The following is a 20755-nucleotide window of genomic DNA, read 5'->3' as shown; positions in this document are numbered from 1 at the left end:
AGCCCCTGTGAATCCCCCCTTCCCTGGAGGGCAGATTCGAACCGCAGCTCCTGCGCACTGACGCCTGAAAAAGCCAGGGGCTGAGCCGCCTCTTCGCCCGGAACAGGTCTGAGCCGCGCCTCCCTCCCAGAGAGGGCGCGAGAGGTCCCGCAGCCATCCTCCACCTGCTGGAAAACCCGAGCGGTGCCTTCAGCCCCAGAGGCTGCCGACGCTCCCCTCTCCCCGCCCGCTAGCCTAGCTCAGCTCTGCACCCCCGCCCCTCAACTCGCTCCCGCCAGCCCTGCCGACTCACCTCTTCCCCGCCCCCGCCTCTCGGGAGCTCGCGACCTTTCCACCCCTCGTTCCCCCCTCCCCCCTCCGCCATTCCTCCTGGCCTCTCTTCATACCAAAAGCGTTGCTTGGCTCTCTCCTGGGGACTTAGCAAGCTGGAGAGCTGAGAGGGATCCTGAGAGCGGGCGCAGGGCGGCTAGTCCGGAGCCGCCGGCCTAGGCGAGGCACACTCTCCGCTGCTCTCCGGCCTCCGCCTCTCCCTGTAGGGGGCCGGACGTGCACCCAGCGCTTGCCCCCACTCGTCCTCCCCCAGCCCGGCCAGGCGCGCTCCTCCCCGCCTGGCCCCTCCCCTTAGGCGCGCTGCGCGCGGCGCCCGGGAGGCGAACGCGGGCTGAGCCCAGCGCCGGGGCCGCCCACCAGCGAGAGCTCCGCGCCTCTCCCTGCCTGTGCGGCTGGAGGCGGCTCGCAGCCCCCGGCAACAGCCTCGGCAGCTTCCGCCGCGCCTGGAGAGGCAGGCGGCCGGCGGAGCCCAGGCTGGGAGACATGATTCGTAGCGTCCTCCGGCTGCTCCTCAGCAGCTTCCACACCGAGCTGTGCGCCCGCGTGTGCTGGGCGCAGGAGCGAGCGGGGCACGGGCAGCTGGTTCAGCTGGGCTCCGTGGTAGTGCTGGCGCGGGGAGGAGGGCGTGCAGCCGCTCTGGGGGCCGCCTCGGAAGAGGCCAGCGAGGGCGCGGGGGTCTGGGACGCGTCCCCTACCCGAGCGCCCACGCCGAACTTCTGCCGCGGCTACTTCGGTATCAGGGACCAGTGGGACCAGCCATTCAATTGTTCCTCGGGCGACTTCATCTTCTGCTGAGGGACTTGTGACTTGCGGCTCTGCTGCACATTTTAAGAAGCGGCGACTGAACCAGAGCACCTGCACCAACTCGGACATTCCGCTGTGGCTCAACACCCGCAAGCCCCCCGGGCGCAAGGACGGCCCCCTGCACCACCCCCACGAAGGACAAGACCAACCGGATCCTTTACATCATGTGCGGGGTGCTGGCCGTCACGCTTGTAGGCATCCTCACCAAGCTGGGGCTGGAGAAAGCGCACCGGCGGCAAAGGAAGCCAAGTCCAGGTAGGCTGCCTCCCCTCCACCCAACTCCGTCGCCTCCCCTCCAGGCGCCGCTCTCCCTCCTCTTCCCTCTCCACCTTTCCTTGGGCAATGGCGCTCCCCCCCCCCCAACCCCCATGTCCGCTGGCGGAGATCGCCTGGGCAGCCAATTTCGGCTCCAGGCGCGGAGAAGGGGCGCTGGGCTCCGCACAGGTGTGGACTTGAGCGCGTGTGTGTATGTAGGGGGTGGTCTCTGCACCACCCCTCACCGTCTCGCTGCCCTTTCCCACCTAGGATTCAAGCGGATCTGAGACACACACAGGCCGGGAGCTCAGGGCCCCGGAGTCTTGGGTTTTGGCGAAGGGTCTACCTCTCGGATTCCAGATGCCAGCTTCTAGGTAAACAGGGCAGGCGGCCCGAAAAGGAAGGGCGGCACGTGTGAGGGAGGGAAGCAGTGTGTGCCGCCTGCAACTCGTAAGGGTCGCGAAAAAGAAGCGAGGGAGGTGGAGAGAGAGAGGGGAGGGCGAGAACAAAAGCCTTGCCTGGAGCGGCCTCTTCTCTCTCTCCCTGAGCTGTTAGGTTCCTGAAATTGGGACCTTGGTTGCCTCCCAGCCACCAGGACCCCTGCCCGCTTTCCGCTGTCGCCATTTCTCCCTGCTGGGGGCCAGGGCCTCCGCCCCGAGCTGCGCCCCTTGCAGGGGTTGGCGAGGACTCCAAGGGCGGGAGCCTCCCTCCTGCCCCACTGATTCCTCAACTTTCCGTCAACTTTCATTATGCAAGTCCTAGTGATGGCGAGTTGCAGCAGATGGGAGAAGGCATTTGGGGATTAATGGAGCGATTTTCTTTTTGCCTTTTAAAAAGTGTCTAAATTGATTCGCACAACCCAGTAACTTTGGAGGCAGAGAGGGCAGCCACCGGGAAGCGGCCCCCAGACGCGATGCAGGCCAGGGTTGGCAGGAGGTCTGGGCGGGCGGGGTTGGAGAGCGACTGGCGGTCTTGGAACAGCTGGATGGCTGGGCCCTAGCTAGCTGGATCTTGCCGAGTGTGGGCAGCTGGGTCGCCACGTGTCCCCCCCGCCCCCTAAACACAGACACACACCCTCCCCACACCTCTGGTGGGGCCCATGTGTGCTCGTGTGGATGCAGGAACTCAGGTGCGCCTGCCCTAAAAACCTGAACAAAGCGACCCACCCAAAATAGGGGAAGGAACATGACCACCTCACTAGTAATTATTTTCTGTTTATACGCAAAGTATCCGATGATTTTTTCCCCCCAGAGGGTAGGGATTTGGGGCAAGAGGTGAGGAAATTCCTCTTGGTTTGGGTCAGCAGGGAGGTGTGGGTGGATGTTGGGGTCTTGAAGCACAAAAGTTAGCTTGGAGAGGATTCAGGAAACTCTGACCAAGTGAGAGAGTAACGCGCTGGCCCCGCCCACCTCCTGCACCTCCAAGATGCCCTGTCGCCAGCCCCACAGGCAGGAGTTTCACTTCCCCACAGTCCCTGCCAGTCCCTGTAGGTTCCTGGGGTCTGTGTTAAGGCGAAGGAAGAATATGGAGGCAGGACGATGGGTGTCGCCTTGGTAGGGAGAGAGTCCCCCAGGGATAGGTAGGCTGCCTGGCAGATTCCTATTAATTCCTCTGCTGAAGTATCCACTGAGCCTTTCCCTTGCAAACCAGCGCTTCCAGGAGCCCTCCTGGGTGTTTGGGTGGGGGGTGAAGGAGGGTAGGAAAGGCAGGACAAGGGGAGGTGGGAAGGTGGGAGCTGAGCTAAGGGTGGGCGGCTCCCTTTGGCCTGCAGAGGGGGAAGGCGATGTGTGATCTTCAGGCTCTGTGTGATCTGGGTATTCCTGTTGAGACAGAGCTCCACCGCAGACCTCAGGGCTCAGGAGGGAATCTTATTCCTGTCTTGCCACCTTGCAGCTCTGTCTGGAGAAAGAATCCCCCCGGCTTAGTTGGTTGCAGCCACTTCTTCAGGGACCACCAGAGCGCTGGTTGGGTGTTGAATATCGGGGCATCCACACCTCGGAAAGAGCCTGGACACAAGTCTCTCCGGGTACACAGTTTGGAAATTCCAGAATGCCATGGAAGTACATTCTCTTGAAGAGAAAGGATGGTTGATTTTTATTGGCAGTTTCCCAGGTGTGGTTTACAACCCCAGCTGCTGTTTAGGACCACCTGGAGTGCTTTAACAAAACAAAACAAAACAAAACAACCCTCTTGCTAGGGGCCCACCCTAGGCAATTTAGATCACAATCTCTAGGGTTGCTGAGTCTGTGTACTTCTGTAAAGCTCTCTAGGCTTTCCAGTGTGTGGCCAGTTACTATTATGGAAAAGGAAAGAACATTTGCCAGGCACTGCACTAGAGGGTGTGTGTGTGTGTGTGTGTGTGTGTGTGTGTGTGTGTGTACTTGAGTGCATGTGTGTGTAAACACTCCTTTAGTGTGCATGACCACCTTAGGAGACAGGTGCTATTAGTTCCCACTTATAGATGACAAAATCATGGCTCAGGTTGGGTGGCTTCTCCAAGGTCACCCAGTTAGTTATAAAACTGCAGTCCCCAGCCCCCTGATTTCAAGTGTGTTTTCAGTTTGAGTGAGCATTGGGTGGGGGTGGGCAGCTTCCTAGAATGCATATTCTTGTGTTCTGTCCAGAAAGGGAAAGATTCCGGGTCAGCAAAGGTCTGGGATGAGCCCCAGAAATCCGCATGTGGCAGCCTCCCTGAATGGCTCCTCAAAAGTGGCCTACATGTTAAGGAAGACTGTTCTTGAGTTTGGGACTATTTTACACTCTTGGAGATGGATGCATTAAATCCAATGCCACTCTCTTATTTGCATTTGTTTGTGTGTTTTCTGCACATATTTCTGCTTTGTGTATTTGTGGTGCTGGGGGCTGCCCCCAGGACCGTCGAAATGCATGGTGCCCTGTGTATGCAATTAACCATGCATGGTGCCCTGTGTATGCAATTAACCATTTCAAGTCCCAGCCACAGGTCAGGGGGTACCCGGGTGGCATACACCCAGCTACCTGAGAGCTTCTGGGTGAAATTACCATCTCAGCCACAGCCTCTTAATTTATTTTGTCTTGGGCTGGCTGTGCGGGTCACTGAGATGAAGGGTTCATTCTCATTTCATCGGAAAGCAGCCCCACATCACGAACTGCTCCTCGTGACCTGTGCACTTGAGGCATCCTAGAAGAGACCTCCGTGATGTTGGTTTTCAGACCCAGAATCCTGGGCATGTCGGCTGCTCCCTTCTGGGCCGACTGGGACCTGAAAACAGGAGAAAGTCTCTAATTCCAGGAGCGGCGGGGGTCTTGCCCAAGATATAGGAAGAACTTCAGAGACCCTCATTCACCAGCCACAGTAGCGTTACATCCTGACATATGTATCGGAACAAGTGACTGCAAACAGTGGCCGGCTGTGGTTACCCAACCATGCAGACATGTTTTGTTTGGTCTGCAAGGTATTGCTATTTATGTATTCTTTCTCAAAAAAATTTTTTAATGTGTATTTCTTTTTGAGAGAGAGAGAGAGAGACAGAGCATGAGCAGGGCAGGGGCAGAGAGAGAGAGAGAGAGAGAGAGAGAGAGAGAGACAGACACACACACAGAATCTGAAACAGGCTCCAAGCTCTGAGCTGTCAGCACGGAGCCCAACACAGGGCTCGAACCCGGGAACGGAGAGATCATGACCTAGGCTGAAGTCAGAGGCCCAACCAACTGAGCCACCCAGGCACCACTATTTATGTATTCTTATTTTTAAGTTTCTCTCTCTCTCTCTCTCTCTCTCTCTCTCTTTTTACTGTGAAACATTTTACACATACAAAAGACAAAACTTGAAAGAAGGATAAAAATGTCTTTAGGGTTTTTCACTCCCGGTACGACTGCCATTGGGGCCGGCCCATTCTCGGTTGTGGGGGGCTGTTCTGTGCATCGTAGGGTGTCTGGCAGCCTGCTTCGACTCCCCCCACTAGGTGCCAGTAGCACCCCCCTTACAACCCAGCTGTGAGTTAAAAAAAAAATGTCCTCAGTCATAGCCACATGTCATCTGGGGGTAGAATCACCCCCAGTTGAGAGTTACTAATCTAGGCCACGCAATTATGAGTATCTTGTCATATCTGCTTTAGCACCCACTCTGTATTTTCATTTGCCCTCTCCCTTTCTCCCTAAATACTTCAGCGTGGATCGCCTGAGAACAAGGACATTCTCCCACACAACACAATGCCAGGATCGCACTCAAGAAGAAGGACAGAAACTCTAATACCATCAAATAGCCAATCACGGTAACATTCTCCTGGTCAAGCCAGAAATGTCCTCTGGAGCTTGGGCTTCCAAACTCGGATCCAGTCAAGGCTCACTGCATCTGGGCTGTGAAAATTTCTTCAGTGTCTGTCATGTATTGTGTTTGAAACCCAACTTAGAACCAAGGAGATTTCACATAGAAATCCCAATTTCTGACTTCTCTTGAGAAATTGGTAGAACCGACAACACCAGACGTGCATTTTCCCAAGGAAGCTGTTGGTTGCCTCCCGGGGGTGACTTCCCTCTTTAGGAAGCTCTCAGGTTCTCCTCCGTCTCCACCCCCACCCAGTTCCCTTAGTGCTGGTCGGCCCCAAAAGCATGGGCCTTTTGGTCTGTGCGTGCCTTCAACTGATTAGACGAGGCCCACCCGAGTGATGGAAGGCCATCTACTCAGTCTGTTGAATGTCAGTGTTCATCTCATCCAAACACCCATTCTCAGACGCATCCAGAATGACCTTTGACCAAATATTTGGGCACCCCGTGGCCCAGTCAAGTGGGCACTTAATAGTTACCATTATAGTTATTTTAGGAACTTACTACTCAGAGTGTGTCCTGTGGAGCAGCCTCATTTTCATGACCTGGGAGTTTGAGCGGAAGAATCTTATGCCCCGCCTCAGACTTACTGAAATAGAATCTGCATTTTATCAAGGAGCCTAGGTAGCGTGAATGCACATCATTTGAGAAGCACCCAAACTGTGTGCCCCAAAGAGATGGCAAATCCTTGGGAATTTTTTGGTTTACAGCACATAGTTGGTGATTTCCATGGTCTTATTTATGAAGCTTTATGGACACGTATTTTCAGATGTTTTTTTCGTATGTACCCTAATCCGTACACATTTGTTGTACTAGTAAGTATGTGCGTGTACCAGTGAACAGTTATTAGGTACATTATAAAGCATACATAAATACAAATTTTAAACTGAGCTGAAGGTGCAGTAAATATTATTTTAAAATTTGTAAGGGCAACGACGTCATGCAATCATTAGCTACCATCAAAGCATGATACGTGTTGAGGAAGAAACTTACCATTAATAAACAGTCCATATTTTGAATATTTTACAGGAGACTTTTGATTATTCTTGGCTGACTTTGCTTTGATCTGAATAGAACATCATTGTTTGTAACCTTGTGACAAGCTAGCTGTTGAAGAGAAGGGGAGAGTCGACGCAATTGTTTTCTTGTGCTTCCTCTCTCAGTGTTTTCTTCAGCCTGCGGTTGTGTTATGGGGTGGGGAGGGGTGGTTTAAGCCATGTGCCTGCTCAGTGATGGTTAGCCTCGCTATCCCTAGATAATGTGTCTGCGTATCTCCTCTCGGGGGGCACATAGCTGTAATATGGGCAGCATACCCCAATGATGGTGCCGGTGCCAGTCACCGTTCTTGGTCTGAGCTTCCCGATTCTCACTGTCTGACGTGGGCATGTCAAGTGAGGGTGCCAGCATCCATACACATATTGCGTCGATTCCTCACTTTAACGACTAAAGACCATACACAGGAGTTCTCAGATTTCCTGTCCTTATGCCGAATCCTGTTATGTGGTGCGTAGAGTGAGTGGACTCTTCTTTGATGACTGATTTTCCCGGATATGGAGGAGGCCTCTTAAGAACTCTCATCTCAGTTGCATGTCCTGGGAAGGGCTGCCTTGGGGAAAAGCATCCTTGGCTTTTGGGCTGGGTTTTCAGGAATTTCAGCACTCCGGGGAAGCCCAGGGGATTTGCAGAGAGTAGCGCTGACCAAGTTCATGGTAGCTGTCCTGATAACCTACTTTGTGAACCTCTTGACAGCCTGAATAACATGGAATTCTGGGGGGGACGCCTTAGAGAAAGTGGTGAAAGCTATGGCTTCTTGCTCAAGAAAAATGCACAAACAAAATTTCCACTCAACTCCCGAGGGGTCCAGGGACCCCCTGAAACTCATGATGAAGAACCTATTTAGAAGTGAAAAAGGCAAATCAGGTTTGGAGCGGCTTTCTTTACCTCAAACATTCCCTTTCCTGCAGCCTCCTTGAGTTTCAGACTCTGCTTACAGCACAGAGTGAAGAAGGAGGCTGAACTCTGATTTCAGAGACACTCAGGTTTGTGCCTCAGTTCCTGCAGTGATGCGCCGGGTGACCTTGAACAGTTTTTTAGCTCCATAAAACGGGTAGAATAATCCTCAGGGACCTGTGCAACACTCCCATGAAGCAAACCCTACACACACTGGGCACACAGAAAACACACATACACAGTTGTGGTCAGAAACACCCAAAGTGTCAGCAAATTCACACATACAGCCAATACACTCACAGACATGAAACACAGACACGCACAGATACTCCCACAGGGACACATGTACCCGAGAGATACGGGTAATACAGTCACAGACACAGAGATTTGCACAGCAGATATATGCTCATTCAGAGACACAGATACAGATACACATGCATACAGATAAACACAAGAGGAAAATGATGAGGGAGCATAAAGCAAGCTGCCAGGCCTCAAACCCCAGCCCCCACCCCCAGGTGGGATATGTGTAATAGCCCTTGGGCACTCCTGGCTGCCCAAGAACAAAGCAAAAGGAAAAAAAAATCCCAAGTGGTTAACTGCTAGAGATCATAGTCCTGCAGGGCTTGTCTCCATCTATTTACAAATATCTTAGTAAATCATGAGAAAAAGGCCATCGTAATCTCCAGAAACCTCTGGACTTGGTTTCCTAGAGCCCCAGCATCATCCCTCCATAGTGATGTAGGAAACTAAGGCAGAAAGAAATGGCAGGCAGAACTAAATTTCCTTATAACCTGCAGCCCATTGGCTTGAGGCCAGCAGAGTGAAACATCTCTCCCTCTGTCTTACTGCTAATGCTTTGCTAGAGGGCAAACAACCCTAGTTTGACAATAGCTAGGCAGCCAGTATCCTGGGAGTATTCTTTTTTTTTTTTCTTTTTTTTTCTTGGGAATCTTCTTTAGCGTATGAAAGTCTCATTGGAAGCTTCCCCTGGACTTGACCTCTTCCCAGCTCCATAGTATAGAACTAGTCTCTCCTCATGGTGCCTGGGCCGCTCTTCAGCCAGGGCCACTGGTCCTGTCCCCATGCTTTAATGAAATCACCTTTTTTGCACCAAAGATGACTTCAAGAATTCTTTCCCCATGAACCCACTGTCACCCCAAAACCTCATCAGAAAACATGAAAACAACCAAATAACAGGAAATTTATGTCCACAGTCAGTATAGCCACAGACACAGAACTCCGACTCACAGGTGCATGTTGCAGATTACACACACACACACACACACACACACACACACACAACACACACACTCTCCAGGACAGCTCTGGCACTCTAATGGAGGCCACTACAAGAAGAAGGGGTGCACAGACCCTGGTATGACCTGTCCCATCTAAGTTGTCATGGAGGGGGGCGTTTTCCTGGTTCCAACCCTGTGCTGGGCATGTGCCCCATGTCAGTGCCTTACTGAGGGTTGTGCCCAGGCCTGGATTCCAGAGAGTGGCCAGGGTAGGGTGGCCACAGGGACAGGGACACAGGGTAGAGACAGGGTACACTTAGATTGGGGGTGTTGCATGGGGCCAGGTCAAGTGAGGGAGACAGGCGAGTCTCTCCAGGATCCTTGGGGTGTGTCAAAGTGGGCTGTGCCTTCTCCCACCACAATAATAGCACTAATGGCATCATCAGGACTAGTATATGACAGCATTATCGTGACCACAGAGATGAATGACCGGCAGCCTGAGGTGCAGGAGCCGGGCTGTGACCTTGCCCTCTGGTTTGGCCTCAGCTTCTGTACAGGCTGACCTGGACAAAGCTGGGCTATGGGGCCAAGAATCTTTGTGGCCCCTGCTCTCTCTGGAGTCTCCACGCCCCAGCTTCCCACTCTCCCAACATCCCCTCCCAGACCCAAGTCAGCAGGGAGCCTTTTCTCAGCCTGGGTCCAGCCTTCCCCTTGAGGGCTCTGAGCCTGATTCCTCATCCGTGCAAGGGATTACAGATGGTACTGCTACTGGGTCCCGAGAGGTGATGTCCGCAAAGGCAAAGGCTTGGCACAGGTCTGAAATTGGAGGGAACTGTGGTTTTCACCTTTGTTGCCTTTAACAGCTGTGCAACTTTTAAGGCACCAGACTGGGAAGACACATGCCCCAGGGAGGTGATGGCGCTGATATCCACTAGTGCTCAGCACGTGGCTTCCTCTTGTCCTCAGCACAGTTCTGGACACAGGCATGGACACTCCCATTTTACTGAAGGAAACCAGTCCAGGGTCACACAGCTGGTAAGCGGCACACTGGATCTCAAACTCTAGGTTCCTGGCCCTGCCCCCAGGGGCCACGAAGGGCTCCCCAGATGGGAGGCTGACATTGGCTTTGGGGACACTTCCTCACCTCCATGAATGATCTCACTTGTTCAAGGCCCCCCAGACTCTGTCCACTGCCTCTTCTTTCCCCGGTCCCTGCTCCAGTTATAATCAGGGTGACCCTGGCCACCCTTCTTGAAATTCCCTAGGCCCCCTTATTGTCAGGGCCTCTCTCCCATTCACTTTTGGGCCAGTCAGACTCCACCCCCTCTGTTGCTGGCCTCTCCTTGTATAACCAGGACAGCCCAACCCTGGGGCTCTTGAGGCAGGCCACAGGATCTAAAGGGAATGTAACGCTTGGTTTTTCATTCCTGTTTTGTTTTGGTTTTGGTTGTTTTGTATGGTTTCTTTATATTTAGGCTGGAGCCCTTGCTTTGCTATTTTAGCAGTGCCAGAGTGGTTCCTGTTACAATAAATTTATGTAAAAATAAAAGTGAGGGGATTTAGAGCAATGATTTTCAGTTGGGGAATCATTGAGTCAATCATGCAGAGAAACTATTTAGGAAGCTCAGCTCAGGACAGAGCCCGGGAGAGATGATTACAGTAGGTTTGCCTAGTCACCTGGGTCCCTGGCCCCTGCCCACCTGCTTGGCCTTCCCCGGCCAGCACACCTGGTGTTGCCAACAATCTGGGTGTTGTCCCGGGTCCCCCAGGAGAGAAGCTGATGAAGTATATCTCTTAAAATGCTCTCATTCCTGGAGATTGCAGGAGATCCCTTGTGAGTCAGCTGGATCCAACCCCCCCCTCCCCCCCCCGCATCCCCCGTAAGGTTCATAATGTACAGCCCATGCCAATAGGTAGGAGGGTCACACAGATAAGTGACAGATGTACCACTGTTTGTGGTGTTAAAATGTCCAGGTCAATTAGAGATGATTTGGGGACCAGACAGTCTTCTCACACCAACATTCCAGGATATTCTAGGCCAGGAGACATTCTGGATTACAATTTTATTTTGCTCCTATCATTCAGTTCAAATATAGCTCTTTTGCTTTGGGATTTCTTGACTCATATTCTACTTCTAGAGGAACTTCTCAATTTTTCAACATACGGTTATTTCTAGTTTCCTCTTTATTAGTGATTTCTAGCACATTCTATCACCGAAACATGCTTTGTGTGATTTCCTTCCTCTGAAATCATTTCATTCCTCTGAAATTTCCCTTATGGCCGTAATAAATAGGGTGAATGTTTGTAACCGTATCCTCTGTGCCTGAAGTGAATGTGTCCTCTACAGTGTTATGTCCATGTGGACACATACATGGATCTAGCTGTGGGATTCAGATGGTTTGCTATCAAGATGTCTACCTTATGGATGTTCTATCTGTTTTGACTGAGAGAGGGTTAAACCTTCCTGTCTGCGTGTGCATTTGATTGTTCTTGCAGCTGTGTCCTCCTTTGCTTTCTCTGTTGTTCAGCTATTGCCCATGGCAGATGGGAGTTCAGAAAGGAAGGAGAGAGCACTCAGAAGTGACAGAGAGCTGGGTTGGGAGGGCCCAGAAACCGGAAGGTCGGCCACCTTTCCAGAGAGGACCTGTCGTTGGGATGGCACGTGGTGGTGCACCAGGCGGGAAGTGGCTTTTTAAAAATGAGGTCACAAGGGGTGTCCGTATTGCTCTACCAGGGGTGAGGGCAGCTGATTGGTCGAGAGAGAGTATCAAGGCTCTGGGTTGCTAAGGCAACACCTAGACAGGTGAGGGCTTGGAAGAAGAAGGATCTTCCTCTGCTCCACCTGCTCCTGAGAGTCCACTTAACCTGCTGTTTATGTCCTGCTTATCTAGTGATTTACTGACCTGCTGACCTACTAACCTGTCTGAACCCTCCCCCCACCCCTCTTGTACTTGATCTGATCCTGGTCCTGTCCCTGAGCCCCTTCTTCTCCTGACACACCCCTTCCCTAACCCACCCCCTTTTTATACTCCTCTCCCATCCCCAATTACCACCCCTCCCCCCTTTCCCATCCCTCCCCACTCCTCCCTTGCACACCTACACCCCATCCTCCGTCTCCACCTCCCGCCTGGAACCCTAGAGTCCCCTTAAAGGACCAGGACAGGAAGATGCAGAGGCTGTTTTTCTGGCTCCTTGTGCTTGGGTGTCCTGGTTACCCAAACACAAATGTGAGTAAACATGGGACATCGGTGGATTCTTCCTTCCTGTTTGGTTCGTTCACACTGTGGTTAAACAACAGCTTCTGTATGGGGCTTCTGATGGGAACTTCAGAAGAACTTCATTTCTTCCTGAAGACTGAGGACCACAGGGCAGGTTTCTCCACCAGGCTGAAGTGGTTGTGGCCACAGCTGTCCGCATCAAGTTCTGGGTCCTGTCTGTGCTGCTTGGTCCAAAAAGAGCAGTGGTGACAGGATGTAAACCTGATCATAGTAGGTTTATAGTGTCAAGAAGGAAGGATTTGTGAAGATGCTAAAAGCTATTGAGCTGATCGACTTAAATAGGTGTTTCTATGATGTGTGAATTATTTCATTAAAGTTGTTTTTAAAAATGTCAAGAACTCTTATTTAATAGGAACTATGGATATTAGACCGGCTCCTGGAAGCCCTGTTAAGATCCTGCTTCAAGCTTTGTAAGCTTAGGGTCCGTCTTATATGTAGTTCGTTTTCCTATCAGCACATTGTTCATATTTGTGAAGTTTGGTAGCCCTGGGAACAGAGGTAACTGGAGCATTGGTGTTGGTACAGAGTGTTAAAAAGTGAAATGTCTTTGGGCTCTGTGCTTCCTGGTTTGTTGACTTCTAGCAACTTCTGAGTCAGCCCTTTGCCTCGGGTCTTGGAGGCTGTCCCCCGGGACTCTGTGTCCAACTGTGTTGACGGGAGCCTCATAAGCCCAGCAGGAACTAAGTGGCTGCATCTCGCTTGGACATTTATGATAGGAAAATCACGAGGGGCGACACGATCCGGAAGTGAATGAATTGTTGTCCTTATTTTAGCTAAGTATGCGCAGAGTGTTGATTTACTCAAAGCAAGGAGGGTTCTGAATGTCCTTAGGATTGTCCAAATATAATGAAACACCTGGTTCCCAGTGTGACTATTTCACTCTATCATTGAAAAGCAAAACTTGTACCCCTAGGAGAGTGAGAGAGGCAGGCAGACAGACGGACAGACAGAGAACACCATAGAGATAAGTAGATTTCTTTAGATTGGCATGTACCAGATCCTTAGAGCGGGGTCTGGAAAGTCCCAGTAGTCAGGAATAACCCTTGCACTGAGGCAGAATCATTCCACACGAATGCCTCCCATCTAAATAGAATCGATTCTGTTTCTTTTGAGACTATGAAGGAGGAAAATTCTTGATCGTCTTGATGAGAAATTTCCCCCTGTACCTAGGCTGCCTCTCACAGATTGGTTCAGCTCTCTCCCTACCTCATCTCTGAATTCTTCCATCAACTAACTTGTCTTGCATTGCCCACCTCCACCTACTCGTGGCCGTTGACCGTGAGAACCTAGTGTTCCTGGCCTCATTGGATCTAATCTAGTTCAGCGTCACCTACCGATATCAGCTGCCAGACAGCTGCCAGAGGCACCACACAGCCGAAGATGTTTTACCTTCGTGACAAGATGGCCTCTGTCTTTGGTGCATTTGAGCCCCATGACCAACCATTGTGCTGACAGCTACTGCTTTCTTTCAGACAGTGGCTAGTCAAAGACGGTGAGTGTGTATTTCCCACCATTACACATTTTTGTGATCTCATCTCTGAGAGCTGAAGATGAAAATGTTATAGATTTCAGAGGCTACTTTCTAGACAGGTTTCTTTGCACACAATTAAGCTTGGTATGTGAATTAGTATGAATTGCATTGCGAGTGTTTTGCTCCTAAAATGCTTCTAAGTCCAGTTTTTGTAGCATGAGATGCGTACTATTGTTTTGGTTGACCATACCCAGGAATTTTGTATTATTTGAGAGATCCATTTTCAGAGTTGCTATTGATTGATTTTGGCACAATACCATGAAAGAGAAACATGAATTCCTTTCATTGGGGTATTTGAAGATGCGTGTTCAGGTAACTTAAAATCCCACAGATATTATCAAAATATACATGATCACCTGATTATGCAAATCTTTATGTACCTCAGAAATCTGACATTTTGAGCTGTGATTCAGAATCAAAGTGAACATTGAAAGAAAACATCAAAAAGTGAACCATAATGTGTAATTTATTTTCTTGGAAAAATAATCCCATATTATTATAATAGCAGTTGCCCGTCTCTCTCAGATATATCCATATCTGTCCACATCTTTCTCTAGAACAATCTCATTTGTATCTCTAGTACATTTTGTGTTTTTATTTCCTTCTGTTCTTCCAAGAATTTGGGGCACAGTTTGGAGATATTCCAAAGGATTTTATCCAGGTACTTCGTGAATGTACACCAGAAGTCATTGACTTCGTACCTACTATAAATTTGCATTTTCTTAATTTTTCTATTTTACATTGGCTTACAAATTCTTACTATTAAAACACAGTTGTAGTATGTTGGTCAGCAAAATTAAATTTCTCAGTGTTGCCGTTTACATCTTTCCTACAGCTTCAGGGTCGTGTAATTTGTATAGGGTAACAACACCTTTATAAAGAATACAGTTCATTGATATTTGACATATGTAAGCAGCAATGAAACCATGACCACAAGATAGCAAACGCAGTCATCACCCCCACAAGTTTGTTCCTGCTCTCTTGTAAGCCATCTGTCCTCTTGATCCTGTGTGAGGAGACATTTGTGAGGTGTGCTTATAACCTCCTGGAGGCTGGTAAAGGGTTTATAAAGATGATTCTTTGCGACAGATAGATTGTAAACATCTTTAAGATTCCCCATCATCTCTGATATTATTTCAGCCTGTCCATATTTTGCCTGACCATTTCCCTCCTGGCTCTGATGTGTTTGAAATTCTTTGGAAACATTATTACTGCCTCTATGGGAACTTGTGCTTGTCTAATTTACCCCTGGAGAACTGTTTTTGTTGTGAGTATACTGAAGTATACTTATAGATAGACTTGTAATCATGAGTCAGCAGAAAATTTTAAAGTCACTGGACCTTTTATATGCACTCAGTATTACAGATATCCCTCTAATATATTCAATTTTCATTATCATTTAGATCAAAATACGTTAAAATTTCTGTAGAAATGTCTTCTTTGCCCTATATGGACTTTTTTTTAAAATTCAACTGTAATTAACATACAGTGTAATATCAGTTTACTCGCAAGCACACGGCACCTGCTAATCACCATGGTGTGCGGTGATCAGCAGGGCAGCTGTCAGTCCCCAGGAAGTGGCTGATTCCTGATTGCAAGACATGGATGAGGGGTCAGCAGTGTCTCTGGTAGAACAGCGAGGAAACCCTGCATTAATCCACACGTTGTGGACTTTTCCCACCTACTCGCTATCTCACAGCACCAATCCAGGTGGGCACTGAGGAAGACTAACGGTGGTAGTTTTGGAGTGAGTCTTATGAGGTCCCATATTCCTCCCAGTGTATTGAGACAGAGCACAAGTGAGGGAGGGGGAGACAGAGAGGGAGACGCAGAATCCAAAGCAGGCTCCAGGCTCTGATCTGTCAGCGCAGACCCGAATGAGAGGCTCAAACTCACAACCCATGAGATCGTGACCTGAGCCGAAGTCAGACGCTTAACCGACTGAGCCACCTGGGTGCCCCTCCTCCCACTGTTTCCTTAGTGACACATGGGTAGGACAGAGTTCAGTGACATGATACTGTTCCTCCCTAACCTCCAAGGAGGATTTGGTTGTAAGCATCTGGCTCTTTCCGGGTCCTCAAAGCCCATGCATTCTGCCACAGAGCCCCTGACGCCTGCAGGGCCCTTCTTCCTCCCAGGTTGCGGAGGCAACCAGCCCTCCAGCAACATTGGGGTCATGGCTGGGCCACCAAGGGGTCAAGGCCTGGCTGTCCACACGCTTCCCAGGAGTGGCTTGGAACAGCAATGCTGCAGTAAAGGTCAGCATGAGCAGCTTCTGTAAACAGGATTCTCATCCACTTCAATCAGGGCCTGCGCTAAAACATGACAGGAGAGAGGGGGACACAGGACACGTGGTGCCCTGCTTCCTGGACAGGGCTGCACAGAGCAGAAAGCTGAGGGCCTGTGGAGAGGCAGAGAAAGAGACAGGCAAGGAGAGAGGCACTGAGTCCGCGATGGGAGAATTGGGCATGTCTGAGAGAGTGAGACGAAGAAACAGAGGGAGACAGGAATAGAGAGAAGTGGAGACAAAGAGGAGGCAAGGAGGAGAGTCGATGGAGCTGGTCACGGTGTGTGGAGAGGTTGATGGGCCCATGCAGGCGGGGGCTCTGTGAACACTAAGAAGTGTTGGGGGCAGAAAGGGTAGGAAACCTGGGCATGACAGTTCCATGAGTACAAGGCTCCGACCTCACTGCGGCAAGCTCTGTAGAGGCCATTGCCGCTGGGAAGATGGGTCCCCCCTCATTTTGCCTGGCATGTTGGGACCCAGTCTCAGGATCGGTCATGGAGAGAGATGGCTTGAGGCAGAGTGTGCAGCTCATCAGCAGGTGAGCAGAGTGTGCCCCATGGGGAGGAAACTATGATCTGTCTCCCCGCCCTCCCCCAGGCCCTGCTCCATTCCCCCTGCTTAAGCATGACCTTCCTTATGTTCCAAAACCAGGAGTCAGGCATTGTGCTGCCCCCAGAGCCGGCAGCCTGGAACTTGCAATGATGGGTTATTGCACTCAACCAAAAGTATTTTAGAATAAGGTCTGTATTCTCCTTCTGGAACTAGTTATGTGCAACATGATGGTGCATTGCTATTCTTACATCTACTGCCGATCTCTGGATTCTGGATTTTAAGTGAGGAGTTTAAAATGCCACAGCCTTCTCTTACATGAAAGAAGAAACCTATGTCTTCACCCAGCCTTCCTCTGATTGTGAAGACATGGCAATTATTATTCGAAGGCTCAATTGTCTACCTATGAGTTTTAGGGAAATTATTTCATCCATCTACATCCTTAAGGCACTTTTCATTGAAAATATTACCCATATACAGGCAGGAAATTTATAACAGATGTGTAGCTCCCTCTAGATGTGCATTCTGACCTTGTCACATTTGTGTCCTCACAGACATTATTGACAACTTGAAAAATAAGCTCTCAACACCAAGATGGTGACATTAGAGAATGTGGTATAAATGGAATTTCACATGTTCTCAATTAGAAATAATTTTTAATAGTGAAAGAGAAATTAAAAATATTCTCATTTTGAATTGAATATAATAGACGCATTATGTTGTATTAGTTTCAGGAATATATCCTAGTGACTGCGTGTGTATACATTATGCTCTCCAAAGCATGCAACACTTTCTTACAGGATTGACTGTATTCTATGGGCTGTGCCTTATATCCCAATGACTTATTCATTCCATAGCTGGAAGCCTGTATCTCTTTCTCAGAGGTGTCAACTTTTTTATTTAACCCAAGTATTATGGTGCTAAACACCATAACCTGTAGGTCAGCAGGTGTCAATTTGCAGTCTGTATTTCTGCGAATGCTGCTTAAAGCATTACACATGATATCACTACGTCAATAAATTCGGTTTCATTCTTCACTCAGTAAAAAGGAGAAGGAAAAGGTTTCTTTGTGTCCCAAGCAAGCCCTTCGCTAAGACCCTTCTGGATCAGGAGAACAGGCTTCACTGGACCAGCTGCACTCTCAGTACTTCCAGCTGAGCAGCCATGGCCTTGAGCATTGCAGGAATTCCCAAGGCGGCCGGCAGAGGGCGCGCACGCACCACGCCCAGGGAGGGGCCGGGCCTCTGCGTGGGCAGTGCTGGCCTGAGAAGGCGCCCACTAGGCTTTTCTGATCCAGGGCGCCTCCGGGCTGGGAAGGCTTCCTTGCTTCTGAGGACCCAGTGCCTCTGAGTGTGGGCAAAGAGCCAGAGCTGCGTTTCCAGCAGGTTCCGCCCCCGAGCCTGGGGGAGACCCTGGAGGCTTCGCAGCCCCTTGGCGTCTCCTAGGTGGTGGGGTTGAGTCCCGAGGCGGGGGAGGCAGGGCCTGGGCGGCTTCCCCGGAAGCGCGGGTGGTCGGTTGGCGGCACAGTCCCTCGCTTTTTCTGGGCTGTTCCGTGGTTTGTTCCTCATTTCCCCTGCCGGTATTTCCCTGGAGGATCCGTGGATTCATGGGGTCCCGTGACGCCACGTCAGAGAGGCTGGGCTTGGTTTGTTCCAGGTCAGGCTTGTTTCTGGGGAGAAATCCTGACACAAATTCGGAGGAACAGGAGCCGCATTCAGTTGGGAAGTGAAGACGCCAAATGTTGACTCTCAGGACCTTCTAAAAGAATGAGCTGGGACCCAGGTCATTTTCATAATTTGAAAATATTAGCCAAGGTGCTTACAGTAAAGTAACAGATGTGTAGCTCCCTGTTAGTTGCATGCGACCTTGTCACAAGTGTCCATCAAAGATATTATTAGTGACTTTTCAGAGAAGCTGTCAACATCCAGATGGTGATGTTAGAGAATGTGGGATAAATGGAATATCACAGAGTCTAAATTAGGCATGATTTGAAAAAAAATTTTCATGTTTATTTTTTCCTTTTTTCAGAGAGCGGGAGCTGGGGAGGGGGTAGAGAGAGGGAGACACCGAATCTGAGGCAGACTCCAGGCTCTGAGCTGTCAGTGCAGAGTCTAAGGTGGGGTCAAACTCATGGACTGTAAGATCATGATCGGAGTCGAGGTCGGACGCTTAACTGACTAAGCCACCCAGGCACCCCAGGAATGATTTTTTTAATGGCAAAGAAGGAGAAATTAAAAATAGTGTAAAGGATGTCGATTCTTTATTGAAATATTGTTCACACATTTGTTGTATTAGTTTTAGGCATAAAGTGTAGTCATTCCATATGTCTATAAATTATGTTGTACTTAACCACAAGTGTGGCTATCATGTGAAAGCATGCAACATTATTATTACAAGATTGACTCTATTCCATTGGCTGTACCTTGTAGCCCTAGGACTTATTCATTCCAGAGCTGGAAGCTGGTATCTGTCTCTCAAAGGTGTCAATTCTTTATCTAACCTAAGTATTTTGGAGGTAAACACAATTACCTCTTGTTCAGCATGTGTAAATAGGTGGGCTGTTTTTCTGTGAACATTGCTGAAAGTGTTGCAAATGATGTCATTGCATAAATAAATGTGGTTTCATGCTACACTCACAAGAAAGGAGAAGGAAAAGATTTCTTAGTGTCCCAGGCCCTGTCACTCAGACCCCTCCCAATGTGGAGAACAGGCTTATTTGCGCAGAACACCTTCAGTCCCTCAGCTGAGGGCCTGAACATTGGCCTTCAACATTGCAGGAATTCCCATGGTGGCCAGCAGGCAGAGCTCCAGCACCACAAACCAGGAGGGGCCGGTTCCTCTGGGTGTGCAGTGATGGCCGGCAGAGGGCGCCCCATTGGCTTTTCTGACCCAGGGCACCTCAGAGCAGGAAGGGCTTCTGTCGCCCCCAGAGGACTCAGGGCCTCTGCCCTTGCCTGAGGACAGAGACCAGAGCTGCGTTTCCAGCAGGTTCTGCCGCCCTCCCCAGGGGAGACCTTGGGAGCCTTGCAGCAACTTGGTGTCTCCTGAGTCGCCAGAGAGAAGCTGCCTTGTTGCACTGAGTGTTGAGGAGAGGGCCCTGGGTGGCTTCCCTGGGCACTGGCCAGTCGGTCAGCAGCACAGGCCCTTGCATTTTGTGGGCTGTTCCCGTGTTTCATTACTCACTTTCCCAGACAGTATTTGAAGATGCATTTTGCTAAAGGACCCGTGGATCGAGGGGTCTCACGACATCACATCATGGATGCCGTGGATGGTTTGTTCCAGATTCAGGCTTGTTTCCGGGGAGAAATCCTAACAGAAACTCAGAAGACCAGGAGCTGCATTCAGTTAGGGTGTGAATACATGAAATATTCGTCTCAGGACCTTCTAGAAGAATGAGCTGGGACCCCTCGTGAGTCCCCAAAGGGCAGATCCCTCACTCACCTGTGCTGGTGCAGGCTGGGGCCGGGAAGCAGCAGCAGCAGCATCCAGAGGCAGCAGGGGCAGCAGATCCCTGGGATGGTGGATGGAGCAGTGAGCCATGGTCTTGCAAGCAAGGGGAATCACCACGCTGGGCTGCCCTCGACCCTTAACCCCTGCCCCAGCCACCTCACTAGCTCTTGCCCCAGCATCACCCTCCAGCAGGGCATGGGCAAGCCAGGCAGGGATGGGCACCTGGGGCCACAGGAGTGTCTCCCATGACCTCTGTGTCCTAGCAGTTGAATGGGCATAAAGAGTCACCCAGGGCCCCTGGAACAAGGAGGGAGAATCCAGCCCTGGAATCTTCTCTGATGGGACTTGGGGAGAATTATGGAGGGACAGCATTTAGGGCCAGTTCATTGTCAGGATAAAAGCACAACACGAGGTCACCTTGGAGGCCGAGGTCAGTGTTTTCTTACGCAGGCCACATTCGGAGCACTCACCCAGGGATTTGGAGGAAGGAGAATAACTGATATTAATGTAAAAGAACAGAAATGCTGGACCGTGGGCACTCCTGATGCTCTTACAAAACAATGCCCATCCCTCCGTCCTCATCCTCTCCATAGTGGGGAAACTGAGGCAGTCAGGGATTTGGTCAAGATCACAGAGTGGTTTCTGGGTGTTTTGCTGATTACATGTGACCAAACTCCTTTTTCCAAAGTTCACTTCTTTAATCTTGCCAGTGATGTTTTTGGGCAACTCTGGGACAAATTTCACCTGGTTGAGGATGAAGCAAACCCATCCCGAA

The 20755-nt window shown here is 50.2% G+C and overlaps 1 pseudogene; it reads left to right on the top strand.

Moving 5' to 3' along the window:
- Positions 1–798: 798 nt before the first annotated feature.
- LOC147571625 (protein shisa-6-like) overlaps positions 799–20755 on the top strand; it is a 51258-nt pseudogene continuing 31301 nt past the window's right edge.

This window comes from Puma concolor, unplaced genomic scaffold (assembly GCF_028749965.1).
Source record: "Puma concolor isolate L17-30 unplaced genomic scaffold, mPumCon1.1.hap2 unalloc_scaffold_14, whole genome shotgun sequence".
NCBI lineage: Eukaryota > Metazoa > Chordata > Mammalia > Carnivora > Felidae > Puma > Puma concolor.
The sequence above is the reverse complement of the archived record's forward strand: the minus strand, read 5'-3'. Positions and strand labels throughout refer to the sequence as shown.